Genomic DNA, 26,306 nt, shown 5'->3' on the forward strand with positions numbered 1-26,306 from the left:
CACCCGAGTCCCGCTCGCTCGCCTGCTCCTGGAGCCCTTTGGGTCTTGCCCTCGTCGGGTTCGCGGCGAGGTGGGAAGCGGGGGTGGGTCCCCCCCGGGTCCCCCCCCAGGACAGGCGTGGAGATGGGGAGAGAGCTAAGCAGGGATGGTGACCCGGGTTTCCCCACAATACAGCACTGTAGTCCCTTCCCTGCCCCAGTGCAACGCTGGGGTTAGGGGGCTGCTGTATTTGTCCCCTGTGCTGCACTGGAGATGTGCTGCTGTCCTGTACTAGGTCTGGCTGTGCGGACAGTGGTCTCCATGGAGAGGTGGACAATAGTCTCCCATTCCCCAGGGAGAAAGGAGTCGCTGCCCACTCCTTAGCCTGTGGGGGTGCAGTGCAGGAGAGGCTGGACGGGGATGGATGGGGGGAAGTGTGTGATGGGGGCATGGCCTGGCACGTTAGGGGAGAAGGGCACCATCATTTTCACGAGCTCTGTTTGTTCCATGGAAATCCTAAATATGTTTCTCCTGTCTCTGCTCTAGTTACAAATGCTGCTGCTAACGGAAGGCAGACAGGTAAATGAGGCACCTGTACAATGTTCTGTGGTGGCTAAGGGAGGTGATAACTGGTGTCTTTAACCATGTTATCTTGTGAGAGGCATTGCCTTGAGGATGGTTTTTAAAAGGCTTGGCGAGGGATGAGGATGATGAGTCTATTGGCACCACATCCCTGTATTATAACATTTCTTATATTCTGCTTCCAATACTTCTGTGGGCTGTCATCACTTTAAGAGCTCGATTCCTCTCTTCTGTACCTCAGTTAACTCCACTGAAATCAGTGGAGTTACTCCTGACTTTCACTGCTGTAAGTGTGTAGAGAATCAGGCTTTGTGTTTCCTCGCATACACCAGAGAGCATGAATACTCCTGTTTGCTTCACCGGCAAATGTCTAAATGGTATTTGCATGAATGAACTGTGACTTTGTGAGTGTAGCATCACCTCAGACACTTCATTTGCAGGCGGTTTAATACTTCTCTGGCTGTGTGGGAAAGGCACATTTTAGAGAAACAGATGCTGAACTGTGATGTGGTGTAAGTGATCCACCAGCTCGTAGCTGTACACGGTTGCTAATACGGCTCTTAATTGCCCCAGTGAAGGAATCAAACTGTCAGTCTTCTGCACCTGAAAGCTGTTGGGTGTCAAGTATTTTCTGTACTCCTGGGAACAACCTTGCACCGATGGGATGCACTAGATGACCTACTATGATTTATCTATCGTTAATAAAGTCCAGTGGTGGTTCTGGGCTGTGGAGCAAAACATGATTATACCTATGGCATAATTTTGGCCAATTTGGGTGCTTAAAATTAGATCTCGAAATAAATTGTGTGATTTGTTTTTTACGGGGAGTTACAGGTCCTGACAGTCAGATAAGTGACCTAACCGTAGTGTTGTTTGATAATACTAGGCTTAGTCTCTTACACCTCCTCCTCTTTGCCGTGTCTCTGGATGTGTAAAACTAATCATCGGATCCTCTTAAATAAATCCTCATCAGTGACTTACAACATGCAGCTGATTTCTGCTGCTGCCCTTCATGAAAGATCCTGGCTGCTCGTTAATTATTAGCAGCACTTCACGCTTTCAAAGCAATGTATGAATATCCGTTAGATAACAAGACCCTATGACAGGTCAGTATGACAAACCTCGTTTATGAGGCAGGGACGCTGTGGCTTTGGGGAGATGAAGAAGCTTGTTCGAGGCTACATGGCAAGTCGTTGGCAGGGTTGGTCCTGCTTTCCGAGGAGCAGGAGATAGTGGAGACAGTGCCCCTGCCTGTGGGGATGCAGTGTCAGCAGCCAGCATGCAAGTGGAGGTCCCAGGGGGAAGGGGTTGGAGACCAAGCCCACCCCTTTGCAGTGCCTGTTACTGGCCTGGTGTGGCGGGAAGGCCCTGCGGGGGGAGGGATTGGAGAGTGAGGCCCCCCCCTCCCAGAGCCTGTTACGGCCCTACCCCTCCCACTTCACGCCCTGCCCCACCTGAGCCCCAGATACTGGGCTGGTGGTATCAGGCAGTAGGATCTGGGCAGCAGCAGCAGAGTGAAGGAAGCAGCTGGAGCCAGCAAGCAGAGTCAGCAGGCATGCCCTGGTAGGCATCGTGGCCCAGCATGGGGAGGGTGGGAGGGGGTGCAGCAGGCTGGGTATAACCCCCATAACCCACATGTTGGTTATAAGGGAAAAGAATAAGAATGCAGAAATGCAAGATACCTATAGGTCCAGGCATATAAGAACTAGTTTAAGTGTTTAGCATAAGAGTAAGCCCCCGCAGCCTTAATAGAAGTAAGCCGCTCTTTAGCATTAGCATAAGTAAGTAAACTAGCAGTGACCTTAAATCACAAGATGACGTAAGACTTTGTTTTGCTTGTTTTGCCATATTAGAGAATGCTGAAACTAAGCATAAAACTACTGACAGGTAACCGCAAGAAGGTAGTTTGTACCAGTTTTAGGGTAATGTACCAGTTTTAGGGTACTGCTAGGGACCGAATGGCTGGGCAGCAGTTCTGCAGAAAAGGACCTAGGGATTACAGTGGACGAGAAGCTGGATATGAGTCAACAGTGTGCCCTTGTTGCCAAGAAGGCTAACGGCATTTTGGGCTGTATAAGTGGGGGCATTGCCAGCAGATTGAGGGATGTGATCATTCCCCTCTATTTGGCATTGGTGAGGCCTCATCTGGAGTACTGTGTCCAGTTTTGGGCCCCTCACTACAATGAGGAGGTGGAAAAATTGGAAAGAATCCAGCAGAGGGCAACAAAAATAAATCATGTGCTCCAGCCCCGTAATCATGAGGAGAGGCTGAGGGAACTGGGATTGTTTAGTCTGCAGAAGAGAAGAATGAGGGGGGATTTGATAGCTGCTTTCAACTACCTGAAAGGGGGTTCCAAAGAGGATGGATCTAGACTGTTCTCAGTGGTACCAGATGACAGAACAAGGAGTAATGGTCTCAAGTTTCAGTGGGGGAGGTTTAAGTTGGATATTAGGAAAAACTTTTTCACTGGGAGGGTGGTGAAGTACTGGAATGGGTTACCTAGGGAGGTGGTGGAATCTCCTTCCTCAGAGCAGGGTTTCTCAAACAGGGGTCGTTGCTTGTGTAGGGAAAGCCCCTGGCGGGCCGGGCCGGTGTGTTTACCTGCCCTGTCCGTAGGTCTGGCCGATCGCAGTTCGCACTGGCCGCGGATCGCTGCTCTGGGCCAATGGGAGCTGCTGGAAGTGGCGGCCAGGCTCCCATTGGCCCAGAGCAGCGATCTGCGGGAAGTGGGAGCTTCGATCGGCTGGACGTGTGGACAGGGCAGGTAAACACACCGGCCCGGCCTGCCAGGGGCTTTCCCTACACAAGCGACGACCCCTGTTTGAGAAACCCTGCTTTAGAGGTTTTTAAGGTCAGGCTTGACAAAGCCCTGGCTGGGATGATTTAGTTGGGAATTGGTCCTGCTTTGAGCAGGGGGTTGGACTAGATGACGACCTGAGGTCCCTTCCAACCCTGATATTCTATGATATGATTCTATTTTGTGGGTAAATATCAGCAGATGCCTAACCGCAGGTAGCTATGGTAACTAACTTTTATGTATATGCTAATGAGTTTAAACTAATTAATATACTAATCTAAAGGATAAGGGCACCCAAATATTATGAGGGTGAGGAAGTTAAAATATGGTGAAGAAGGGAGGAGCCACTCATGAATTTTCATGATGGTCTATAAAGGATCTGTCTCAACCCTTCTAGTCCTCCCCAAGGATAGAATGAGCATACACATGTAGTAGTGCTGGATATAACTACAGGATTGTATTACTTTGCCTTACTTGTTTGGATTGTTTACTATGATTAGTCCTATAAATAATAATACAAATTCTGCAACTTCAAATGTTTTTTCCTGAGTGTGAGTGTTATGGTCACTACTGTGTACATTGGGGCTCCACCTGAACAGTAATTTTGATAATACTGGGCCCAAACCTACCCACATTTTGGAGTGTTAATTGGGAATTTTAAATATTTTAAATGGCCAACGTAATCGATACCTAATCAATAGATCAGGCAACATGGGAGAGTGGGAGCAAGAGAGTTTGGGGGAAGCAGAGCAGGATGTTTCCAGAGGATGTTGTGAAGGCCAAGACCATAACAGGGTTCAGAAAAGAACTAGCTAAATTCATGGAGGATAGGTCCATCAATGGCTATTAGCCAGGATGGGCAGGGATGGTGTCCCTAGCCTCTGTTAGCCTCTGGGAATGGGTGACAGGGGATGGATCACTTGATGATTACCTGTTCTGTTCATTCCCTCTGGGGCACCTGGCATTGGCCACTGTTGGAAGACAGGATACTGGGCTTTGGTCTGACCCAGTATGTCTGTTCTTATGAGGATTGTTGACAAGTTAGAGAGAGCCTGGTGAACATGGCCTGCCTATTCTGTTTGTAATAAACCCAGGTAAATTTTGTCTGGTTTCAAGTTTTGGAAAGTTTTCGTTACGAGCCTATGTCCCTCTGCACCTAAACACCTGCAGACACGATTCACTGCAATAATATAGAATCCTAAGCCAGAAGGGCCCATTGTGAGCATGTCTGATCTCCTATATAACGCAGGCCATAGAAGTTCCCCAAAATATTTCCTAGCGCAGATCTTTTAGAAAAACATCCAATTTTGATTAAACCATTGCCAGTGATGAAGAATCCGCCACAATCCTTGGTAAACTGTTCCAATGGTTAATTACTCTCACCATTAAAAATTTGCATCTTATTTCCAATCTGCATTTGTCTAGCTTCTACTTCCAGTCACTGGATTGTGTTCTAGCTTTCTCTGTTTGATCGAAGAGCCCATTATTAGATATTTGTTCCTCTTGTAGATACTTATAGACCGTAATCAAATCACCCCTTAACCTTCTCTTTCTCATTAGGCTTGGAAGGATTCTAAATTGTTAGTCATTGGTAAGCGTCAATTTCACCTGACACGCAGCAGTCGACCAAAAAAAAAAAAACCCCCATGGATAGTAGTAAGTAAGCACAGCCTCCCCCTTATCTAGTGCCTGCAGGAATTTGGTATCCTGGCCCCTCAGCTATGCAAGGAGCCCCCTGCAGTCCAGCTGCCATGACCCCACTCACTCATTCATCAGCCAGGAGTACAGGGGTCCATCTTCTGCTCTGAGGCCAGAGCTGTTCAGCAGCGGTGTGGCCTCCCGCACAGCCAGGGACTCATCCTCCTTGTTGTCCTAGCAGGCACCTTCCTTGCCAGGATAGGAGCACTTAGCGGGACTAGAACAGTGGCAATCATGTAACAAAGGGCAACAGTGGCTGCCAAACAGTATTGGAGCTGCAGATCCGATTGATGAACACAACAGTGCTCTGGGATTGAAGTTCAGAAAGAGTATGAATGCAGTTACATTTGTGGTGTGGCCTCAATTGCGCTAGTACAGTAGGGGAGGCCAAGTTTGTTGTTTTATGTTAGTAATGGGTCTCAAGAGGAAAAACCCCAGAGGAGTATTGCAGTGAATAGCCTGACCTCCAATTTAAAACAGTGAATAAGTCTGGAAAGGGAGACAAGGACATTTTGTGCTGCAAAGTTGGTAAAACAGAAATCTAAAGGTAAATAGTATTGCTGATCATCTGAACAGTAAATCTCATTTGACAAGAAAAGAGTCAAGCAAAGATAACTCGGGCTTTGATAGAAGCCTGTTTAGGAAGAATGAGAGAAGGAAGAAGCTGCAGATTTTCCACACGATCTGGTACGCGTGTTGTGCTTTGAGCCAATTCCGATGAATACTGTCCATGGAGTTGGAGGTTTTTATTAGCTCTGCTTCACAAGTATGCACCAACAATGTGCACTTCCCAGAACATCATTAGCTGGAAGAAAAATACCCGCCTGAAGTTTTTGCTCACCACCAAGCTACAATAAAGGATCTTTTGAATGGTCGGAAATTCTCTTTAGTAATTGATTAAACCCCAGAGTTTTCCGGACTGCCAGCAATTAACATCCTTGCAGTGTTCTACAGTGACAAAAATAAATCAATGAATACTATTCTATTGCAGGGGTCGTGTCAATTTGGTTTCAAGTTGTGTTGTGAGAATACAGCCAAAGGTGGGAATACTGTATGTCACTCAACAGTGACTCCACAATAAACATGCCATGCTTAGTAAAGGACTTGAAAGAAGTGTATCCGCATCCGCTGCACATTCCATGCATTGCTTATCTTTTGTGTATAGCCATTGATCATGCAATCAAACCTGATGCATTCTACAACATGAACAAATTTGTGGTACATTTTCTAGCGATATTTAAACACGCCAACAGGCAAAGGCTCTTTTAAAGTTATCTTTGAAAGTCTGCGTGAGCAACAATGTGAGCGTGTGCTCTCTCATGTTGTGCTGTTGTGTTAGTTTTCCTGGCTTAAGGCAACAAAATTAATTCATGTGCATTGGGACAGTCTGATGGACTTTCTTATTAAAGAAGAGGTAGCGTAGCATTCATCTCAAAGAAGGCAATGAAACTATATCAGGTGGTCAAGGATGATGGAAATCAGCAAGAATTGTATTGCAAGTTACCTTTTCTTTGTGTATTTTTTGGGGGAAAATCTACAGTGTTCATTTGCAAATGGAAACAAATACACCCTTCATACATTGCCTTGATATGCTGCTTACCTATGACTTACAAATTTCTGCTGATGTACATTAATGCCTAAAAGAGTGGAACTCAGGTCAGTGGGCTCCAAAAGGCAATTCCTTTAATCTGCAGTGCATGCTTTCTCATCAGAATTTCTAAGCAAACTGAAGGCAGCCATAACCTGGAATGTACCAGACAGACTCTGTGGAGCTGGATCTCTTTTTGCCAACTGTCCAGTGTTTGATCCATTTGACACCTCTCAGATTTCTCACAATTTTAGCGACTATGAAAATATTCTGCATATTTTCCCTTGCAAGGCAGAAGAGTTCATACTCTATGTACAAATCAAAATTGTGCTTGAAGTGCCTTGTGATGGCAGCCTAACTGGAGAAGTTGTAACCCAGTCATTGCCTGTCATATCCAGTGTGGTATTACATGCACTTGCAGTGCCAGTAACTTCAGTGCCTATCATTCAGTTTGTTCAGAAAAGTTCAAGACGAGTATCACATGCAAGTATCTCAAAGACCAACTTCAGCAGCTCAACATTTTTTACTACAAAAAGGATATAAGCTTAAATTTGGAGAGTTGCATGGGCAGTGGGTATAATAGACCAGGGGAGGCTGAGCCTCCCCTGGCACTGTTGTGGCCATTGGACCCCTCATTGCGGGGTTTTGGGGGGAAGTTTTTTATTTATTATGCCCCATGCAGATTCCGGAGTGGCTAATGAAGGCGGTATGTGCTACCACCTCCTCAGCCGCCCCGGAATCTGCATGGGGCATAATAAATAAAAAACTTCTCCCCAAAAACTCTGGCTGAGGGGGGTCTCGGTGCTCCTCCGGCCGACGGGGGTGTGGGCGGAAGGGACGGAGCTGGGGCTAGCCTCCCCGAAGGGGGGCTCCACCCGCAGCCCACGGAGAGCTTTTGAAATCTGAAATCATCTGCTGGTTCTAGAAAATAATTACTAATTCCAGTACATGTAATAAAAAGCCTGATATTTTATTTATTTATTAGCTTTGATCTCCTAGCTGTGGGAACTGAAGACGTTATGCGCAAAATTATGTGATTTAGGCATGTTACAAATAACACTTTTTACCTTTTTGAATCTCAGTATCTACTGTCATTAAATAACTGTCTGACACCTGCCCCTTAATTTCCTGCAGTTGTGAAAATTTTAATTGATAAAAATACAAGAAGCTTAAAAGTAAGGCTGTCGAGTAATCGCAGTAAACTCATGCAATTAACAAACAGTGCGATTAATTTTTTAAACAATAGAATACCAATTGAAATTTATTAAATATTTTTGGATGTTTTTCTGCATTTTCAAATATATTGATTTCTATTACAACAGAGAATACAAAGTGTACACTGCTCACTTTATATTATTTTTTATTACAAATATTTGCACTGTAAAACGATAAACAAAAGAAACAGTATTTTTCAATTCACCTCATACAATCTCTTTATCACAAAAGTGTAACTTACAAATGTAGAATTTTTTTTGTTACATAACTGCACTCAAAAACAAAACAATGTAAAACTTTAGAGCTTACAAGTCCATTCAGTCCTACTTATTGTTCAGCCAATCACTGATACTGCTGTCTGCTTTCTATTAACATCACCTGAAAGTGAGAACAGGCATTTTCATGGCACTTTTGTAGCCAGCGTTGCAAGGTACTTACATGCCAGATATGCTAAACATTCGTATGTCCCTTCAAGCTTCGGCCACTATTCCAAAGGCCATGCTTCCATGCTGATGATGCTCATTTAAAAAAATAATGTGTTAATTAAATTTGTGACTGAACTCCTTGGGGGGAGAATTGTATGTCTTCTGTTCTGTTTTACCCACCTTCTGTCATATATTTCATGTTACAGCAGTCTCGGATGATGACCCAGTACATGTTTGTTTTAAGAACACTTTCACTGCAGATTTGACACACACACACAAAAAAAAGAAGGTACCAATGTGAGATTTCTAAAGATAGCTATAGCACTCAACCCAAGATTTAAGAATCTGAAGTGCCATCCAAAATCTGAGAGGGATGAGGTATGGAGCATGCTTTCAGAAGTCTTAAAAAAGCAACAGTCAGATGCAGAAACTACAGAACCCAAACCTCTGAAAAATAAAATCAACCTTCTGCTGATGGCATCTGACTCAGATGATGAAAATGAACATGTGTTGGTCCGCTCTGCTTTGGATCGTTATCGAGCAGAACCTGTCATCAACATGGACGCATGTCTTCTGGAATGGTGGTTGAAGCATGAAGGGACATGCGCAAAAGATTCATATCTGGCACATAATATCTTGTGATGCCAGCTACAACAGTGCCATGCGAATGCCTATTCTCACTTTCAGGTGACACTGTAAACAAGAAACGGGTGGCATTATCTCCTGCAAATGTAAGCAAACTTGTTTGTCTGCCAGTTGGCTAAGTAGGACTGAGTGGACTTATAGGCTCTAAAGTTTTACATTGTTTTATTTTTGAATGCAGTTTTTTGTACATAATTCTACATCTGTAAGTTCAACTTTCATGATAAAGAGATTGCACTCCAGTACTTGTATTAGGTGAATTGAAAAATACTATTTATTTTGTTTTTTACAGTGCAAATATTTGTAATAAAAAATAAATATAAAGTGATCACTATACACTTTGTGTTCTGTGTTGTAATTGAAATCAATATATTTGAAAATGTAGAAAACATCCAAAAATAACCAGTAAAAGAATACCATTTATTTAAATGAGTGATTAATTTTTTAATCGCTTGACAGCCTTACTTAAAACCCATAATTTTGCGTAATTGAGGACATTAAAATAAAGAAAAATGCCTACAATAATATTTGATCTGATCTGAAATTATGAAGAAAAAAAGAAAAATCTAATTCTACCAAGCATAACACAGAACTTAGTGTGCCTGTGTCTACATAACCTCTGTCCATTTGTCATTAGAGAGACAAGGTGGATGAGGTAATATCTCTTATTGGACCAACTTCTGAGAGAAGGTAAAAGATGTTACCTCACCTGCCTTGTCTCCTGAATCCTGGGACCCACATTGTTACAACTGCAAACAACAGTGGAAGATCTCTGTTTGTTATTGTCTGTTCCTGTTTTGGTGGCAGATTGTTCTGTACCATGATACTATCCCTGCCATCTTTCTCTTTTCTCCCGGGGCTATATACAGTTTCCCCCATTGCTTTTTGGTTCAATCTCCTTTATCAGCTCTGATCATTCTGAAAAAATGTCATTTCTGCGCTCTCTGATTTTGGGTACAAGCAGAAACTGTCTGAGGAGGTGGGGGAACCATTTCTAATGATAAAATTCTAATGAGCCATGGAGTCATAAGCATCACACACCTTTCACACGGAAAATTGGGCTGTTGATTTTTTTTTTTTGCTTTCTGCCCTCCCACCATATAGCAGCAGACAACATATTGATTGTTTCAGGGCCAATCCATTGACCCTGTAAGCATGTCTCTCTAATCTATCTGAAAAAAACGTTCCTCACTATTGGTAAAGAATTTATCCTCAAAACACCACTGCGAGACGTGGAGGTAGCATCATCTTCATTTTGCGGGCATGGAACTGAGCCACATAATGAGTTGTCCAGGGGAGTTTATGGACAAATTGGGAACTGAACTCAGCTCTCCAGAGTTCCATTTTAGAGCCTTAATCACAAGACAATCTTCCTTCTAGGATGCTAGCTAATGGGAGTTCCTATGGAATGTCATGTTTTAATCATGCCACATTTATATTCTAATGACATGCATATGATCCCTCAAAGATGCAGATGGAAATTACGACATGAGCAACGATCCCACCCTGATTCTGCTAGCCCCCAGTGCCGAAGTGATAGGTACACCTGACTATGGACATTATAGGTAGAGGCTGAGGTCAGAGGACGTGCACAAAATCTACAGATGAAAATGAAATAAGCTTCTCTGTATATGGGACTGTGATGTTCAAGGCTGGGTATTGTTCAGGGCTTTTTTCGTCAAGGCAGTCACTGCTTCATTGCACTGCCATATGAAGTGGCAGCATATGGGACAATGTGACATCAATCACTCTCCAGCTGTTCTTTGGATTCCTCACTCCCTCAGCATTTAATCTTTTGCCAATTTCTCATTTATTTTAAAGATTTGCTTGGGGGACATGGTACATTTCCAAGGATGCTGTGAAGCTGCATCTTTACCAGACAAAAGAGAACACGTTTTTGTCAGGCTGTTTTTGGAAGGGTTCTTCCAAATTGCTGCTCCTTCCCTATTCATTTCCAATTCAGAATTGGAGCTCCCTATTTCAAAAAATTTAAAAATCCAGTTTTCCAGCTAAAACTGACAAAATCCACTGTTCCAGGCATAGGCACCGACTCCGTGGGTGCTCCGGGGCTGAAGTACCTTTGGGAGGAAAAATATGGGGGGGCCTCTGGTCAGCTGTTTGGTGGCTGGTGGGATGCACTCAGGGGAGGGCGGAGAGGAGCCTTGTGGGAGGGAGCTGAGAGAAGCGAGCGAAGGGCGGGTGTGGGGGCTGGAGGAGGGGACACAGCAGCAGTGGGAAGAGGCAGAGCAAGGGCGGGGCCTCGGGGGAAGGGGTGGGAGGAGGCGTAGCGAGGTTGGGGCCTCAGGAGAGGTGTGGGAGGAGGCAGAGCAAGGGCGGGGCCTTGGGGAAGGGGTAGAGTGGAGATGTGGCCTCGGGGTGGGACGCCCACCTGGAAAAATAAAAGTCAGTGCCTATAGTTCCAGGTGAAGGTCACTAATGTTATAGGGGATGAGCTGACCCCAGTAACTTTCATCCCACAGATCTTTTCAATACTATCTCCAGAGAAATCAGAGATAAATCCTATTAGGTCATCTAGAAGAATTGTTCCCTACAGTCTGTATTCTGCAGTGCTTTGTCCAGCGTAGTTTTTAAGGAATCAAACGATGGGGTTTCCACTTCTTTCCCGGGAAGGCGGCTGCAAAGACTACTAAGAATTGTTTTCTGATATTGACCTTTTGCCATATTCCTTCAAATTGCTCCTGGTTATGTCCATTGGGACCAGCTAAAATTATTCCTCTTCCCCTGCCTTCTCCTTGGTGCTTTTGCCCTTCAGAATGTCCTATGTCTGTTGCTTAATCCATGGTATTTTTATAGTTTGGATGGCTGTCCTAGTATCCAGGCAGAGCACTATGTCTTCACAGGTACTGCTGAGCCAAGATGGGCTAGATCTAGCACTGGTTCATGCTAGTTGCTGGTGCTGTAAGGCCATGTGTAGCCAGGGCCTTGAGATGGAAAAGCCACCAGTGAGGGTTTGTGGAGGGGCCCACACAGGAAAGGAGGGATGGGCAGTGATTGGAAAGGGCACGGATCCAGTGCATTCCCTCAACGGACAGAGCTCTTATGGTGTTCCAGATGCAAACTAAAGCTTCCTCTCTGTCAAAAGTCCTGAGTGAGATCAGAGGCCTCAACTCCACCTGCCCTCCCCTTGGGTAACTCCCTAGCCACACGCAGTGGCATCATTGTCCTGGTCCTTTCCTAAGGGATTACAATCTAGATTACAATTGGGTCCTGTAGGAGTACATGAGTTTCAGATTTGTACTCCATTATAACTGTATGGTGTGTGGTTTATTTATTGATGTTTTTATTTTTGCTCTCTTTCAATCCTAGGGGTTTGTCCAGAGCAGTTTCTCTGTTTTATTTCATGTTGTCTTACCCAGATATTTTGCTATCTTCACCCTTCCAGGAATGCTGTTAAACTCATCTGTGGGGTTTTGTTTTGTTTGTTTGTTTGTTTTTTTGCCCGGGGGGAAAGAGGTGACTGTATTGGCCGTGGGTTTGTAGGCCTTAGGAAGGCACAGCTGGAGTCTTGAGCTTTGATTATCTTGTGGGCAGTTTAGTAACTGCAGAATGGTGTAGGTGGGTACCTGAAAGTCTGAATTACTTTTACTGGAGACTATAATTTTTGTCACTGTGTGGGTATTTTTTAAAAGATATGAGTGGGCTTGGAAGGATTAGATTTTTTTATTGGTAAATGTCAGTTGAAATCAATTTCACAATACACACACAAACAGATGGCAACATATTTCCATTGATAAGAATTGAAATTTACAGCTAGGCAAAGTAAGAAAAATGCTGCTTGATAACTTATTAGAATTTGATTTAAGGCTACTTACTTCGTATATTTTGGATGTGATGTTAACAATTTGTATCTTAATGGCTTTAGGACTTTAACTTTTTGAATCTCAATGACCACTCATTAAATAAATTGTTTGATTTCCCTCACCCTTATAAAATTGAATGAAAATGTAAATTTAAAAAATGCTTAAAGCCCATAAGTTTGCTCAACTGTGAAAATTTAAATAGATAAAAATTACAACTTTTTAAAAAAATAACCATTGATGATATTCTTTGAAACTATTAAAAAAAAACAACTTGAATTTTGCCAAGCCTAGATATGAGGTGCCTGCAGCTTGGGATTGGTGCCAGAGAAGCCACGATAAACAAACATTCTCTGTCATTGTATCTCTCTAGTTTTGTAAATAGCTTTGACATATAAGGCCAAGTCCATGTAGAACCAAATCGAGTTCAGTTTGCCTCACTCCATGACCCCTCTTCTTGTTCCTGTTCTGTCTGTCAGTTTTTCTCTCTCAGACAGTATTCTCAATGCCATGAAACAGTGTCATCCAGCTCAGTGTGGTACAAAGGGTGATATTTTAAAAAATTGATACACCACCATATTGTGGGTTGCTATTACCTTTTATTGTGATATTTCCTGTAACTAGAATGGGAAATATTACCAATAGCTCTGTAAGTCAACTGCTGCTACATGAGGCATATGCAGCTATGTGATTGCATGGGTGGTATTATGATTCTGTTTCTTATGCACTGTACCTTCCCATATGATTCTTTCTGTCTGCTGAGGGAGTTGAGAAGGCTGTTTTATAGAGGGAGGTCTCTCTTTCTCTCTCTTGGAAACAGTTATATTCTAGTTTTTGTTTATTTTATTTTTAGTCATAAATCATTCTGACTTGAGAGTATGTGATTTGCTCCGTTTAATGCTGCATGTGGCAAATGCCCAGATTTTACTGGCATCCACTGAAGTTAATATGATGTAAGCACATGATGTAGTTTAAGTCAGCACATAGGCACCTACCAGTGTATTATCTATCTTAGATTTAAGTTAGACAGATGTAGCTTGTATACATAGACAGAAAAAACTATGATTTTTAACATTTCTGTCTATCTAGGTACTATATGGCCCTCCTCCCCAGAGTATCTGGGTGACTGACCCTTTAGCTGTCTGGATCTTCCAATAGTGAATGCTTTGGCAATATATCATATTATGTCTTTCACTTACCTTTTGTGGGCCTCTGTGTTTGCTCCTGTCTATCCATCACTACCTACACTCTTCAGGTATGTCTCCCACTGCAGTTAAAACCCCACAGCTGGCCTGCTGGCTGACTCGGGCTTGTGGAGCTTGGGCTAAGGGGCTGTTTAATTGCAGTGTAGACATTTGAGTTTAGAAGGAGCCCAGGCTCTGCGAGGGGGGAGGGTCCCAGAGCTCAGGCTGCAGCCTGAACTGGAACATCTACACTGCAGTTAAACAGCCCCTTAGCCTGAGCCCCGTGAGCCCAAGTCAGCTGGCACGGGCCAGCCGTGTGTGTCTAATGGCAGCGTAGACACACCTTTCAAGTCTTCACACCATGTATTATGCTCCCATTGCCACTGGCATTTGACTACACTTGTAACAGTGGCTCAGATCCTGAAAGATATTTAGGTTCCTAATTCCCATCTTGAGTTAGGTGCCTAAATACCTTTCACGATCTGGGCCGATGTCCTTGAAGTCAGTAACCCTAGAGCTGGGTAAACCAGTTCTAACCCCTCCCGTCCCCACCAGCCTTCTCTTAATTGGAGCCACAGTCCATTTGTAGAACCAAACCTTTTTTTGAGGCTCCGAAACGCTTGGGTATCTCTCTCATATAGCCATTTAGTTATTCATAGGTCTGTGCTATTCAGAGTTACAGCAGGATAAGTAGCCAGAAATACCAGGTGTCTCATGAGAAAGCCTTTTCTTATGAGGTCTCCAGCTTGTTTTGGAGACAACCGATATAGATATGTCTGAGAAGGATCCAGACTCAAATTCTCAACTCTTTGTGGTTTACTCATCACGACTAACAATGACCTAGTCCTACATGGCGTTGAGAACCTTCTAAGAGATGCTGAACACGCTCCACTCCTGTTATCCTCAGGGGGAACTTAGCCTCTTGAAGATTGGGCCCGATGTTCTTGTTTCTGAAAACAGCCTTTTGTGAAATTTCATCCCTATATGCCCTTCCCTTGTCCTGATATTCAGCCTGGCTGTGAGTGAGACCTTAGATGGAGACTGAACACCCAGTCAAACAGGAAACTGAGTAATGAGCATATCAACCAACTTCAAACTGTTCAGTTCCCTTGGGGTATTGAAGTGCCCCTTACTGTGAGGCAGAGATCTCGTCCCACAATGCATTCCTAATCAAAAATGTCTTTATGCAGAGGAACCTTTATGCTTAAGGAGAATATTTAAATCATTACACCATACAAGCCACTTTACCTTATTTAATGTATAAAAATAAATCACATATTGAACCAGAGGGGCAGACTGTGGAATGGTATAAATCCTGTGCAAATGGCCAGAGACTCTGTGTTAAAAATACAACTGTGATCTCATTTTATCATTTAAAAAAAATATTTAAAGCAAACAAAGAAAAGGAATTGTGACCTTGTTAAAGCAAGGAGCTAGGATTTCGGAGTTAGGATTATGGTTCTGTGGGCAATTTACATAAGGCAAAACTTCCAAACTTGGGTGCCCCAGATGAGGAACTGAAATCCATATTTAGACACCTAAATAAAAATGCCCTGACTGTCAGAGGGGCTGAAACACCTTCCATTAACATTTGCAATTCAGAGTACTTCTGTTTAGGCATCTACAGTGTACCAACTTTGGCCTTATCCTCCGTTTGTCTTAATCTGTTTTTGAAATGAGCATGCTATTTTCCTACTGCACAGGGCTGTTGTGAGGATCAGTTAATGTTTGTAAAGTGTTTTGAGATCTCTGGAGGGAAGGTGTTATAGATAAACAACTCACTGAGTGTGTTTGCCTGATTAAGAGTGTGTTTCTGTTTTGGGGTGAAATTCACCTTGTGCAAAGGGCCATGCTCCATTTAAGTCCTCCAAGTGTAGGGTTAAGTGGAATTTAAGTAGGGCATTGACCTGCATGAGGCTTGAGCAGAGAAATAAATCAGGGTTCTCAGCTGATGGGTTGAGAGCCAAAATTGGGTCGCTCAGATGTTTCAAAGGGTCACGTGGCTCCTGTGGTTCCTGTCCCACAGGACTGGCTGGGCTTGCCTCCCTGCTCCAGACACTGCAAATTCTGAGGTCCCAGCACCACTCAGGTTTAGCTCTGCCGTTATGATGACAGGAGCCAGGTAAGTCGAATTTGAGTGAGTGGCATGGCAACCCCATGAGCCAGGTCACAACTCCACTCACACAAATTTGGTCCAGTCAGGTGGGTGGGGCCAAACCTGAGGGGCACTGCAACCCCAGAGGTTGAAATGCCTGGAGCCAAGCCCAGCCAGCCCCACAGTACAAGAGCTGCAGGAGCCACCACTCTTGGATGAGTGCCAGGCAGGACCCAACCCTTCAGGGGGTAGGATCTGACCGAAACCACCCCCAGACTATTTAGTGGGTCGTGACAGGCCATAAACATTTACAAATGGTTCCTAAGCCCCAAAAGGTTGAGAACCACTGGAATAAATTACCCTTTTGAAGAGGCTCAACTTGGCTTTGGCATTTACTCCACTTGCACTAGGACTTTGCAGACCACCTGGGAATGGCCAAACTAGGAACTAGATTATTTTGGGTGCTTGTTTTTACAGCTAGTATAGGAAGGGGAGAACCCCAGTAATTGTTCTCACTGAATGTGGGACCAGTCCTATAATGCTGGATTTTACATCATGCTGAAAGTAGTACTGAAACATTAGACACTCTATAGCCCCTCCAAAAATATAAAATTTTTGTAATTTCCATTGGTTTTTCTGCTGAAAGATTTATCAGCTGGTTTATTAGTTTCTTTATTGATGATTCATTATTTATTATCATTGTAGTATTTATTTGCCTCTCATGGTTTGCAGACACGGCAAATATTGCTACTTTGTATATTAGATTGTAATTTAATATTATAAAGTAGAGTGAAACCCCATGGTTATGGCCTAAGAGCATATAGCAGATATTGTTGCAATTAACAGTACCACTGCTGGGGAAAATCAGATGCTTTTTTTTAATTATTATTATTTCTGTTCATGTAAGCATGGGATCTTTCTTTCTGTCTATTATATCTTCACACATCACAGCTTCAAAACTCATCAAGTGAATTCTCTAGACACGTAGAATGCAAACTGACATAGTCTAAAAGTATGCCATTGTTGCCCTCAACTGTGATGACTATGTTAACGAGGCCAATTCTCCAATACACCCTACTATAAAGAACTCAAAAGACCCCATTGCTCCACAACACACCTTCCAAGATCCCTGGAGCCTACACAGAGAAGTACCACCCCTTGGGGGGAACATACTGGTTCAGCCTGCCCTTGCTGAGGGTCCTTCATTCTGATCCAAATACTGTAATCAGATTGTAAACAAGAGGTCAGACCCTGCTGGAAGGGTTTGAAAAACTGAAATCTCCCAGATTCCCCAGGTGAAAGATGGCTGACTTCTGGTAAGCCTACACACATGTAGACTGTTTGTTTTCTGGTGTGTTTTCTCTGACATGCTTTTGTCCTACAATAAATGTACTGTGCTCTGTGAAAGCTGTTGGGTCATTGATAGATACTGTCAGAGCTCTTTGAGCAAGAGAGTAAAACTTCAGGGTTTAGACTAAGGTCAGACCTGCAGGGATGAACACAGTGAAGTACAGGGGAACTGCGAGCATAAATCCCTGGTTTGGCGGGAAAGGGACGTGGACCCTAGCCCCATCAGTGGTGATGGCTGAGAAAATGCAGATTAAGTGTATAAAGTTGATACAATAGTCGCAAAGAGATGCATGTGTCCGTAATATCTGCCTCAGTGCCATTCAGATGATGGCTTAGGCTATTAGGAAGAATTTCCTAATAGTTACATTCATCAGGCAGTAAAATAGTTTCCTAATACAGATGTTCGAAGCCTATCACTCGAGGCATTTAGGCCTGAGAATATATTGCATAATGATGTAATTATTTGTATAGCCTCAGCGGTGGGGTCGGTGCCCTATAGACAGGTAAGAAGTCACAGGGTGAAATCCTGTCTCCATTGAAGTCCATGGCAAAACTTCCATTGGCTCTCGTGGGGCCAAGATTTCACCCAAGATCTCCAAGGAAACTTCAAGTGACATACCATAGAGGACAATCCTCCACTGGTCCCCTGGGGGATGGGTTAGAAGTTAGATGGTTAAATTATTTTTTCCCACCTCTAACATGTATTAATTTTAAAATGCTGTTATCTTTGGAAAGAGGAAGGTGTATTCATAACCCCCCAAGTGCTCGTGAGCCTCCAGCAGTTCTTGTCGTTTAGAATATCCATGTGCCTCATCTTTCGTCTTGCATATCGAAAGGGGGTGGGAAACCAAAGCACAAGTCAGATCATGCTTGCAAGCCCTGTGAAAATCCAGGTCATTGCTCCAGCTTAAGCTCTACTGATTCAAGGAGGAGTATATTAGTTCTGCTCATTGGTGCTGTTTCGGGAAGATCTTACAAGCTGCAGGAAAGGCGGGTTCATTGTGAGGTGAGACAACGGAAACAGAGTTCCAGTAATAGCTTTTAACAATTAATCTCTGCTTCAGGAGTCTTTCTGGAATTGGCAAGTGCCAAGTGCCAGGCTTAGCACAGTCTGTGTAACAGTAGGACTGTGGGTAGAGGGAATTAGGAGTGCAAGATTCATACACTGCTCTTTCATTTGGTCAGTTATTCTGGTTTGCTGCTCCTAAGATGCCAGAGAAAAAATGTTCTGCTGTTCCCATGAAATTCACGATCAAGCTGCTCGTGGTGGAAATTCCTGCTGCTTCTTGTCTGAACACATCAGTTATGGGCTCCACCACTAAATCAGCTCTTTCACTGCCTGAAGGGAAATATCATGCTCCAGGTTTTGGGACTCTAGCACTAGGCTCTTCTTCCTATGGTGCAAGTGAATTTAATGTTGGTGAGAGGCGCTGGCTCAACAAAAAGGCACAGCATGAGTAGCAGCAGCATACGCTATCTGTATCCTAGCCAGTTGCCTGACTTGCAGCAAATGCTTCTAGGTGTGATTTGGTAGTTCAGTCTCTCCGCATCTGGTCAGGCCCAGGCATCTCTCTAATGCAACTGCCAACTGGGGCCAATTAGTGACAACTGGGGTGGTGTTCTTGTGTGATGTATCCCTGGGGAACTAGTCTTAGACCACCGAGCCCACCTCGAATAGGCCAGTCAATAGCCATCCCCGGGTAAGGACTTTCACTTATCGCTGAGCTGGACTGGAGCCAGTGGTCTGCAGATGAAAGGCCATGTAGTCCATTAACTCACCCCTTGGGCCATCCAGGCCAGTGAAAGATGGAAAGTTTGAAATGTTGGATAGTATGTTCCAAGTAAAGGCTTCAATAAAACCCTTCCATGCTGTGAGAAGGCAAGAGCTAAAATGCAAATGCAAAACTCAGCCCAGTCTAAAATGAGAATGTATTCCTAGGGGGACATTAAGGATGGATGGTAGGATGGATGTCAGAATCTCCACTTCCACCCAGGGACTGGGAGTACTGCTTTCTCATTGTCCAAGCCAAACTCCTCTGGACCTGCCTCAAGTGAGGCTGATCCCAGTATACAAGTGAGAGCAATGGGCAGGGAGGAAGTGATCCGTTACAGGCCTATCCCCCTTCCTGGAGGCAGTGAAGCGCAGTTCTCTGTCTTCCTTGAGCGCTAGTCTGTGTGCCGTATGGGCCCAGGTAGAATAAAGTGCATGACCCTGTCTGTGCAAGTGCTGAAACTGGCCCTAACTGTCCTGCAGGGAGTTTCTGTGACAGATATTGCAGCCACATGCAGTATCTGTGAGAGCCATGTTGTATTACAATTTATGTATTATCTCTGTATCGTTGTGGGTTTGGGATTGAGTTCAGCGCCATCGGGGAGGGTTACAGGTCCTCCAGGAACTAAAAATGGTGTCTATCTGTCTGTCCGTCTCGCTGGGACCAGTCCATAAACAGCTCCAGAAAAGTACCACCTTTGCGATAGCTTGTGTATACTGGTTCACACAGGTACGTGACTTCTGGCATAAAAAGGCTGAGTTTAATCTGACATTTTTTTGATTCAATAAACAGACACGATCTTTTTCCTGGGGGCACCCCACCCTGCTGAACTATTGGAAAGACCGGAACCTGCCAGGTCCCCCATAGGTCTGAGGGGCGGCTTCTGGTATGTTTAGACTCTGTTATTGTTTTCTGTGTGGGCCTTTGTCCTTAAATGAAGGTGCTCTGCTTCTGAAGAGCTGTTTGGGTCACTTGTAGCTGCTGAGACACATTGGTCATAGCCCTTGGAGAAAAAGCAGAGAGGTTGGATGTTAGTCAGACCTGCTCAAAGAGAATCACAGTGAGTGCGAGGGACTGCCACCTAAATCCCAGGTCTGCAGGGGGAGGAACACGGATCCTTTCCCAGGGAAAGTTGGCAGCTAACAGCCTGAGACCTTGAGCAGGCATTCCTGAAGCAGACCACAGGGGTGGGTGAGTGGCGGGAGGGGGTTTAAAGGTGCAGTTACCCTGAAACTTCGACTGTTTCTTTAATGCGTATGACGCTGCTGCCACCCTTCCTGCTACCTGCCATTCAGGGAAGAGGGACGCCCCTGATCTCTCTGTGGCTTTGATTTTGTGATTCCAGAGTGTACCAGCCTTAGAAAACATTTCCCCTTTTATATCATTTGCTAATATTGTAATGAATTGGTGTGTGCATGTGCACACCTGTCCTCTGCTACATGAGGTGAGAAGTACTCACCTGTACATTGTAGATCATATACTGCTAATAATTTGGGAGATGTGCCAAGAGGTGGAGGCCGATATTGATGGAGCAGGAGGATCTCAGTTCTAATGCTGATGGTTCTGTTCAGTTCTGAGTGGCCATGGTGTGTAGCATAGTGAAAACCATGAGGCTGTGGATGGTTATGGATTTGTTACAATAGGTAATGTTCCAACAGAGATGGATGAAAGAAAAGTTGGATTTGTTTGCACACAACAGCAATAACATAAAAAAACAGGAATGTGATAAAATAAGCAAGGAACAATAGGTACAGGAAACATAAAGCCGGCATCAGATAATCTAAAATATAGGCAGGAGAGAACAAACTCTTTTCCCCAAAGCTTCCCCACTTACAGAGAACAATGTTATGTCAAAGCAATTTGATCCTGCTGGCTATTACTTGATTCACAGACCATCCCTACGAGTCTACTCTAAGAATGTCACCTCACTGTGATTCTGCAAGATTTATGGATTACAAAATTTCCACTTTCACCCAGGCACTGGGAGTGCTGCTTTCTCCTTGTTCAAGCCAGCCTGGGAGATGGGGAGTGGGCCTAGGCTATGCTGGGCTGTTACAAGATCACTCGGGTGGTTGGAAAAATACTTTCTTAATGACAGCCCTGGGTTCTGAAGCTGAGCCCACCTGGTGGGAAGAGATTGCACTGCTCCATGCTAAATATGCCTGCCTGTGCAGGTGACAAAAGGCTCTGGGAACAGTGAATGAGCCAGGGCAGGAATGGAACAGATGGGAGTGGGAGAGGAATTACAGGGGAAAAAGCCAACAGCATGATCAATCTTTTATCACATTACCATTTTTTTACCCATCTTTAATCAGAATGACAGAACTTCAAAGCAGGAGTGTCACCTAATTAAACTGCTGCTCCCAATACTGTATTTGCTGCTGTTGGGTGTGAATTACATAAAACTTTTCATTAGTTTGAATAGTTTTCCCTTGCTGCGAATCCCTCTTCCAACAGAGCCTAAGAGGCCAATCAAGTCGTAGACTGCTGTTAACCCAAGAAAAAACCTTTCCTGTTTCCATATTTATGGGGAGCTACAACTGCCCAGTGAAGAAAATATCAAGTGTAGGAAGGAAGATAAAAGAACTCTGATGTTTTCTCCTCTGAACTAACTTTGCCCATGTAGCTCCTAGCAATCCTGGAAACCTGAACTGCCTGTGATAGCGGCAGCAGCCTGGGACTCAAACAACCAAGGGACAAATATGAATTTTGTTTTGTTAATTAGTACATTTCAATAGTTTATCAGGCAAGAATAACAAATTGCGGGGGGCGGGAGAGGGGAGTTGAAGGGAGAAATCCTGTAATGACTTTGGAGACACTTATGCTTTGGAGTCCAGTGTTTCATGACTTGCCAGAGCAGTGAAACATTTTGTCCATAAAATATTTTACCAGTTCTAAGTATCAGAGGGGTAACTGTGTTAGTCTGTATCCACAGAAACAACGAGGAGTTAATTTGGGTTTGAATAGGGACTGGGAGTGGCTGGCTCACTACAAAAGCAATTTTCCCTCTCTTGGTATTGACACCTCCTCATCAATTATTGGGAGTGGACCACATCCACCCTGACTGAATTGGCCTTGTCAACAGTGGTTCTTCGCTTGTAAGGTAACTCCCTTCTCTTCATATGCCAGTATATTTATGCCTGTATCTGTATTTTCACTCCATGCATCTGAAGAAGTGGGTTTTTTTCCCCACGAAAGCTTATGCCCTCCTCGTTGTTTTTACTGGTTCTGAAACTCTTCTAAATGCTGATTCTTCACAAACCATCAGAGAAGGGAGCTTTTGATATGTGAGTGCCGGTAGCAACAAGCAAATTCCCCAGCACTCAGCCACCACCACCACCCACACACTTGCTGCAGCCTCAACCTCCAGCAGTGCATCGCAGGACCACTCACCAGCATCCAGGGACAACTCTCAAAGCAGGTGTTTGCCTGCACTGGGGAGGAGTTATGTGCACTAGACTGTGCTTGCAGCATATATTGGTTTAGGAATTTGATATTGTCTCCCTCTAGTGGGTGGCCTGAGCAACTATAACAGCCTACTACTTCCTCCACACTAAAGGAGCTCTCTTGACGCGGAGTCTAAAGGCTTGTGGGTTTGGTAGTTAAGATCTGGGTACTATCCCTGCTGATGACTGTGGTATCTGTGTGTATACAGCTGTGGTTCATCACGGTAGCATTCTGCCCCAAACACATGCAATCCAGTGGATATCAGACATAGCAATTCACTGTTCAAGCATTCTCTTGTGTCTTTGCTCTCTACACAACATTAATAATATGAGGAAACCACATGGACCCAGTTGGATTCCAAATACCCCTACCATATGCTAGTATATGTACTATATACATATAGTATATGTACTATATGTATATAGTACATATACTGCTGCTTTAAAAGGGTTTTGGTGGCTACTACAGCAGAAGACAGGGAGGCCCACTAGAAGGCTGCTAACTATTTAAAGGGCTATTACCCAATTCCTATACACTACACACCTCTAATTTATACTATGGCATTGCCATCCCAACCTGACAAGAAGGCTGAGGAACAGAGAGATGGTGACAGGTTAAGTGACTTAGAATCTGTGTTTGCAGTATTGTTGTAGCCATGTTGGTCCCAACATGTGAGAGAGAAGGGGGTGAGGTAATATCTTTTATTGGACCAACTTCTGGTGGTGAAGAAGACACGCTTCCGAGCTACACAAAGCTCTTCTTCAGGTCTGGGGAAGGAAGCAGAGCGTCTGAGCTAAATACAAGTGGGGACAGAATGTTAAGCAGAAGGGGTAATGCGTGTTAGAGGTCACTTGAAATGAAGTGGGCAACTGGAGGTTCAATTGTTAAGTGGGGTTTGAAGTGGGTAATTAAGGGAAGCAGGCAGTGTGGTGTGTTACAAATTGTAATGAACTATACAGTCAGTGTCCTGGTTAAGCCAATAGTTTCTGGTGTCTAGCAGAGTTATGAATTTAAGTTCCCTAGTTCTCACCTTGCACCCCACATTGGATCCCATCTGAGGTATCATCAAACAATTATAACCCATATTGGGGGGGAGGGGGCACATCCTGAAAGAAGTCTTTCCCAAATGCCCATTTCTGGCCTTCAAACACCCCCACCTCACCTCACCAAACTCATCCTCGGAAACAAGACCAGAACATACCAACTCAAAACAGCACCAGGCCCTGTCAGAACAACAGAGATGCAAAACCTGCAGCTATATCTCCACTGCTAGGATGGTCAATATCCCCTACAACACACCTTTCAAGATCCATGAGTCTACACCTGCTTATCAGGCATGTGGTGTACCTCATCCATTGCATCTAATGCCTCAATAACAACTATGTAGGTGAAACCAGACAATCACTACACTCTTGAATGAACGCGCATAAAGAAATGATAGTAGACAAAACCATCATATCACCTGTGGGTGAAACTTCTCATAAAACGATCACACCATTATCCATATGTGGTCTTTCAGTACTTGTCCTCAAAGAAAACCTTCACACCTTCCAAAGGTGAGCCTGGGAACTTGAACCCTTTATGTGTAACAAATCTAACCCCCAATTGTCCACTTCATATCAACTGAGTGCCTCAAACATGCATTACCCCTTCTGCTTAACAATCTGTCTCAATTTGTATTGAGCTCAGACATTTTGCTTCCTTCACCAGAGCTGAAGAAGAGCTCTGTGTGGTTCGAAAGCCTTCCACCACCAGAAGTTGGTCCAATAAAAGATACTTCCTCACTTTCCTTGTCTCTACTGTATGATAAATGCTAGCTCATTCGCAAAATGCAAATACTTCAAAGACCACTCTGCTAAACTTTGTCACGATAGCAGAAATGAATGTGCATCAGTGGTGTTAATCAAATTGGTAGGAATGATCACAGTGCTTGAAAGTCCTCATTATATATGTATCAATAAAGTGCAAAGATGATTCCACACTCAGGAAAGGCTTAAGGTCTTTGTCTCATTAAATCATTAGAAATGCCATGGCGCTTATGTGAAAAAGAGGTTCTAATGATTAAAAACCACAAACTTGGAAGTTAATCAACAGTCTGCTCTTCAAATGAAGTGGAGTGGGCTGAACCCAATTTAAAAAGAGGGAAGAAGTTTAAAGTAAATGACACTTTGTAATGCTTGCAACATCTTTTCATTATACAAAAATGTCATATTTTTTTAAAATTTCAGAAGCGGTGCAGAGATTCATGCAGCAAAAGAGTAACTGGGAGGGAAAAATCTGAGCTTGAAGTTTGGAAAATTTGGCTTGTTTTCCCTTTTGAATAATATTGGCTATTTTAGCTTATGTTATCTAAACTAAGTGTTTAACAGACTGAAGGGGGAAAAGCAGCCCGTAAACTGAAAGCAAGGACAACTGTCTATGCATTATTGCATAGAGCACCAATCCCCGTGTATTAAGGCTGTTTGCTCACTAAAGAGGTTGGCAGGTGGTCTATTGGAGTGCTTAGGATTTGAGCCTGGAAGTCTGGATTTCCCGTCCCTGGGTTCTGCTTCTGGCTCTGTTGCTCCTTCACTGTGAAGTTGAACAGTGCTTATATGTACTGATCTATGCAAAGAGGATGCAATCAAACTCCTCCAGGGCCGCCCGGGGGGCAAGTGGGGCAATTTGTCCCAGGCCCTGCAGGGGCCCCCACGAGAATATAGTATTCTATAGTATTGCAACTTTTTTTTATGGAAGCCCCCCCCCCCCCGAAATTGCTTTGCCCCAGTCCCCCTGAATCCTTTGGGTGGCCCTGAACTCTTCCTAGCTAAACCCCACAGTATCTGAATTTTGGGTTATGTACTGTAATGTGCAGGGATGCTGGAACAATTTGTTTAGTGGGTGTGGTGAGAGCCGTTGAGCCAAATTGTAAACCCTGTATATGATGGAAACCACTTCAAGCCAAGGGGTGTGGCAGCATCCCCAGAACCCCTAGTTCCAGCACCTATGGTAATGTGCATTGATTACATGGCAAAATGTATCCTCTGTCTGAGCCTCTTTATCACAATAAATTCTATGTATTTGTTACTATTAAGAAAAGCAGGTTTCCCTTGCCATAATATCTACTCTGCAGCCTTCCTTGATCCCTGTAATGTACTCTGAGATCTACAGATGAAAGGTGCTGTGGAAATCCAAGGTATCCTTCTAAAATAATAATAAAGACACAGACATAGAGAGAGAGAGAGAGAGAGAATCTTCAACTTGGATTTTATAAGGCAAACAACTTAGCTAGGTTTTCTTGGCAAGATTCCTCTGCCAGCTATGGATATGCCACCCCCCACTGGGGCCAGAGGTTGAGTGAGATTATGCCTGCCTTAATTGCTCCTTTCAGATCACCATGTTATTACTGTACATTGAGGCAGCAGGGATACTATTAAGCTGTATTCAGCTAAATATAAAACATTGGCAGGCCAGATCCTCCTATATTGGGCTCCTATAACAGGAGAAAAACTCCACTGACGTCAGTGGAGTTGCTGCTCTTTACATCAGCTGAGGAGCTGGTCCGGTATCTACAGAGTCTAATAAAAATTTAAAAGCAATTAAAAACAACACAGAAACTCAGACCACACCAGAATTCTGACTTCAGGTTGCTGTGTCATTCCCCACCCCGCTCTGGTGTGCCCGGCTTACAAAGGGATCAGGGTTGCTCGCTGTTCAGAGGATCCCCTTAGAGA

The 26,306-nt window shown here is 43.9% G+C and overlaps 1 protein-coding gene across 1 annotated transcript in view; it reads left to right on the plus strand.

Moving 5' to 3' along the window:
* Window positions 1-537: 537 nt before the first annotated feature.
* Window positions 538-26,306, plus strand: part of MAPK4 (mitogen-activated protein kinase 4) — a 138,796-nt gene continuing 113,027 nt past the window's right edge. Inside the window, exon 1 of the mRNA XM_045022229.1 lies at window positions 538-558. The gene's annotated coding sequence lies outside the window, so the exon portion shown is untranslated. The remainder of the gene's footprint in view (window positions 559-26,306) is intronic.

Source organism: Mauremys mutica, chromosome 6, assembly GCF_020497125.1.
Source record: "Mauremys mutica isolate MM-2020 ecotype Southern chromosome 6, ASM2049712v1, whole genome shotgun sequence".
NCBI classification, from domain to species: Eukaryota; Metazoa; Chordata; order Testudines; family Geoemydidae; genus Mauremys; species Mauremys mutica.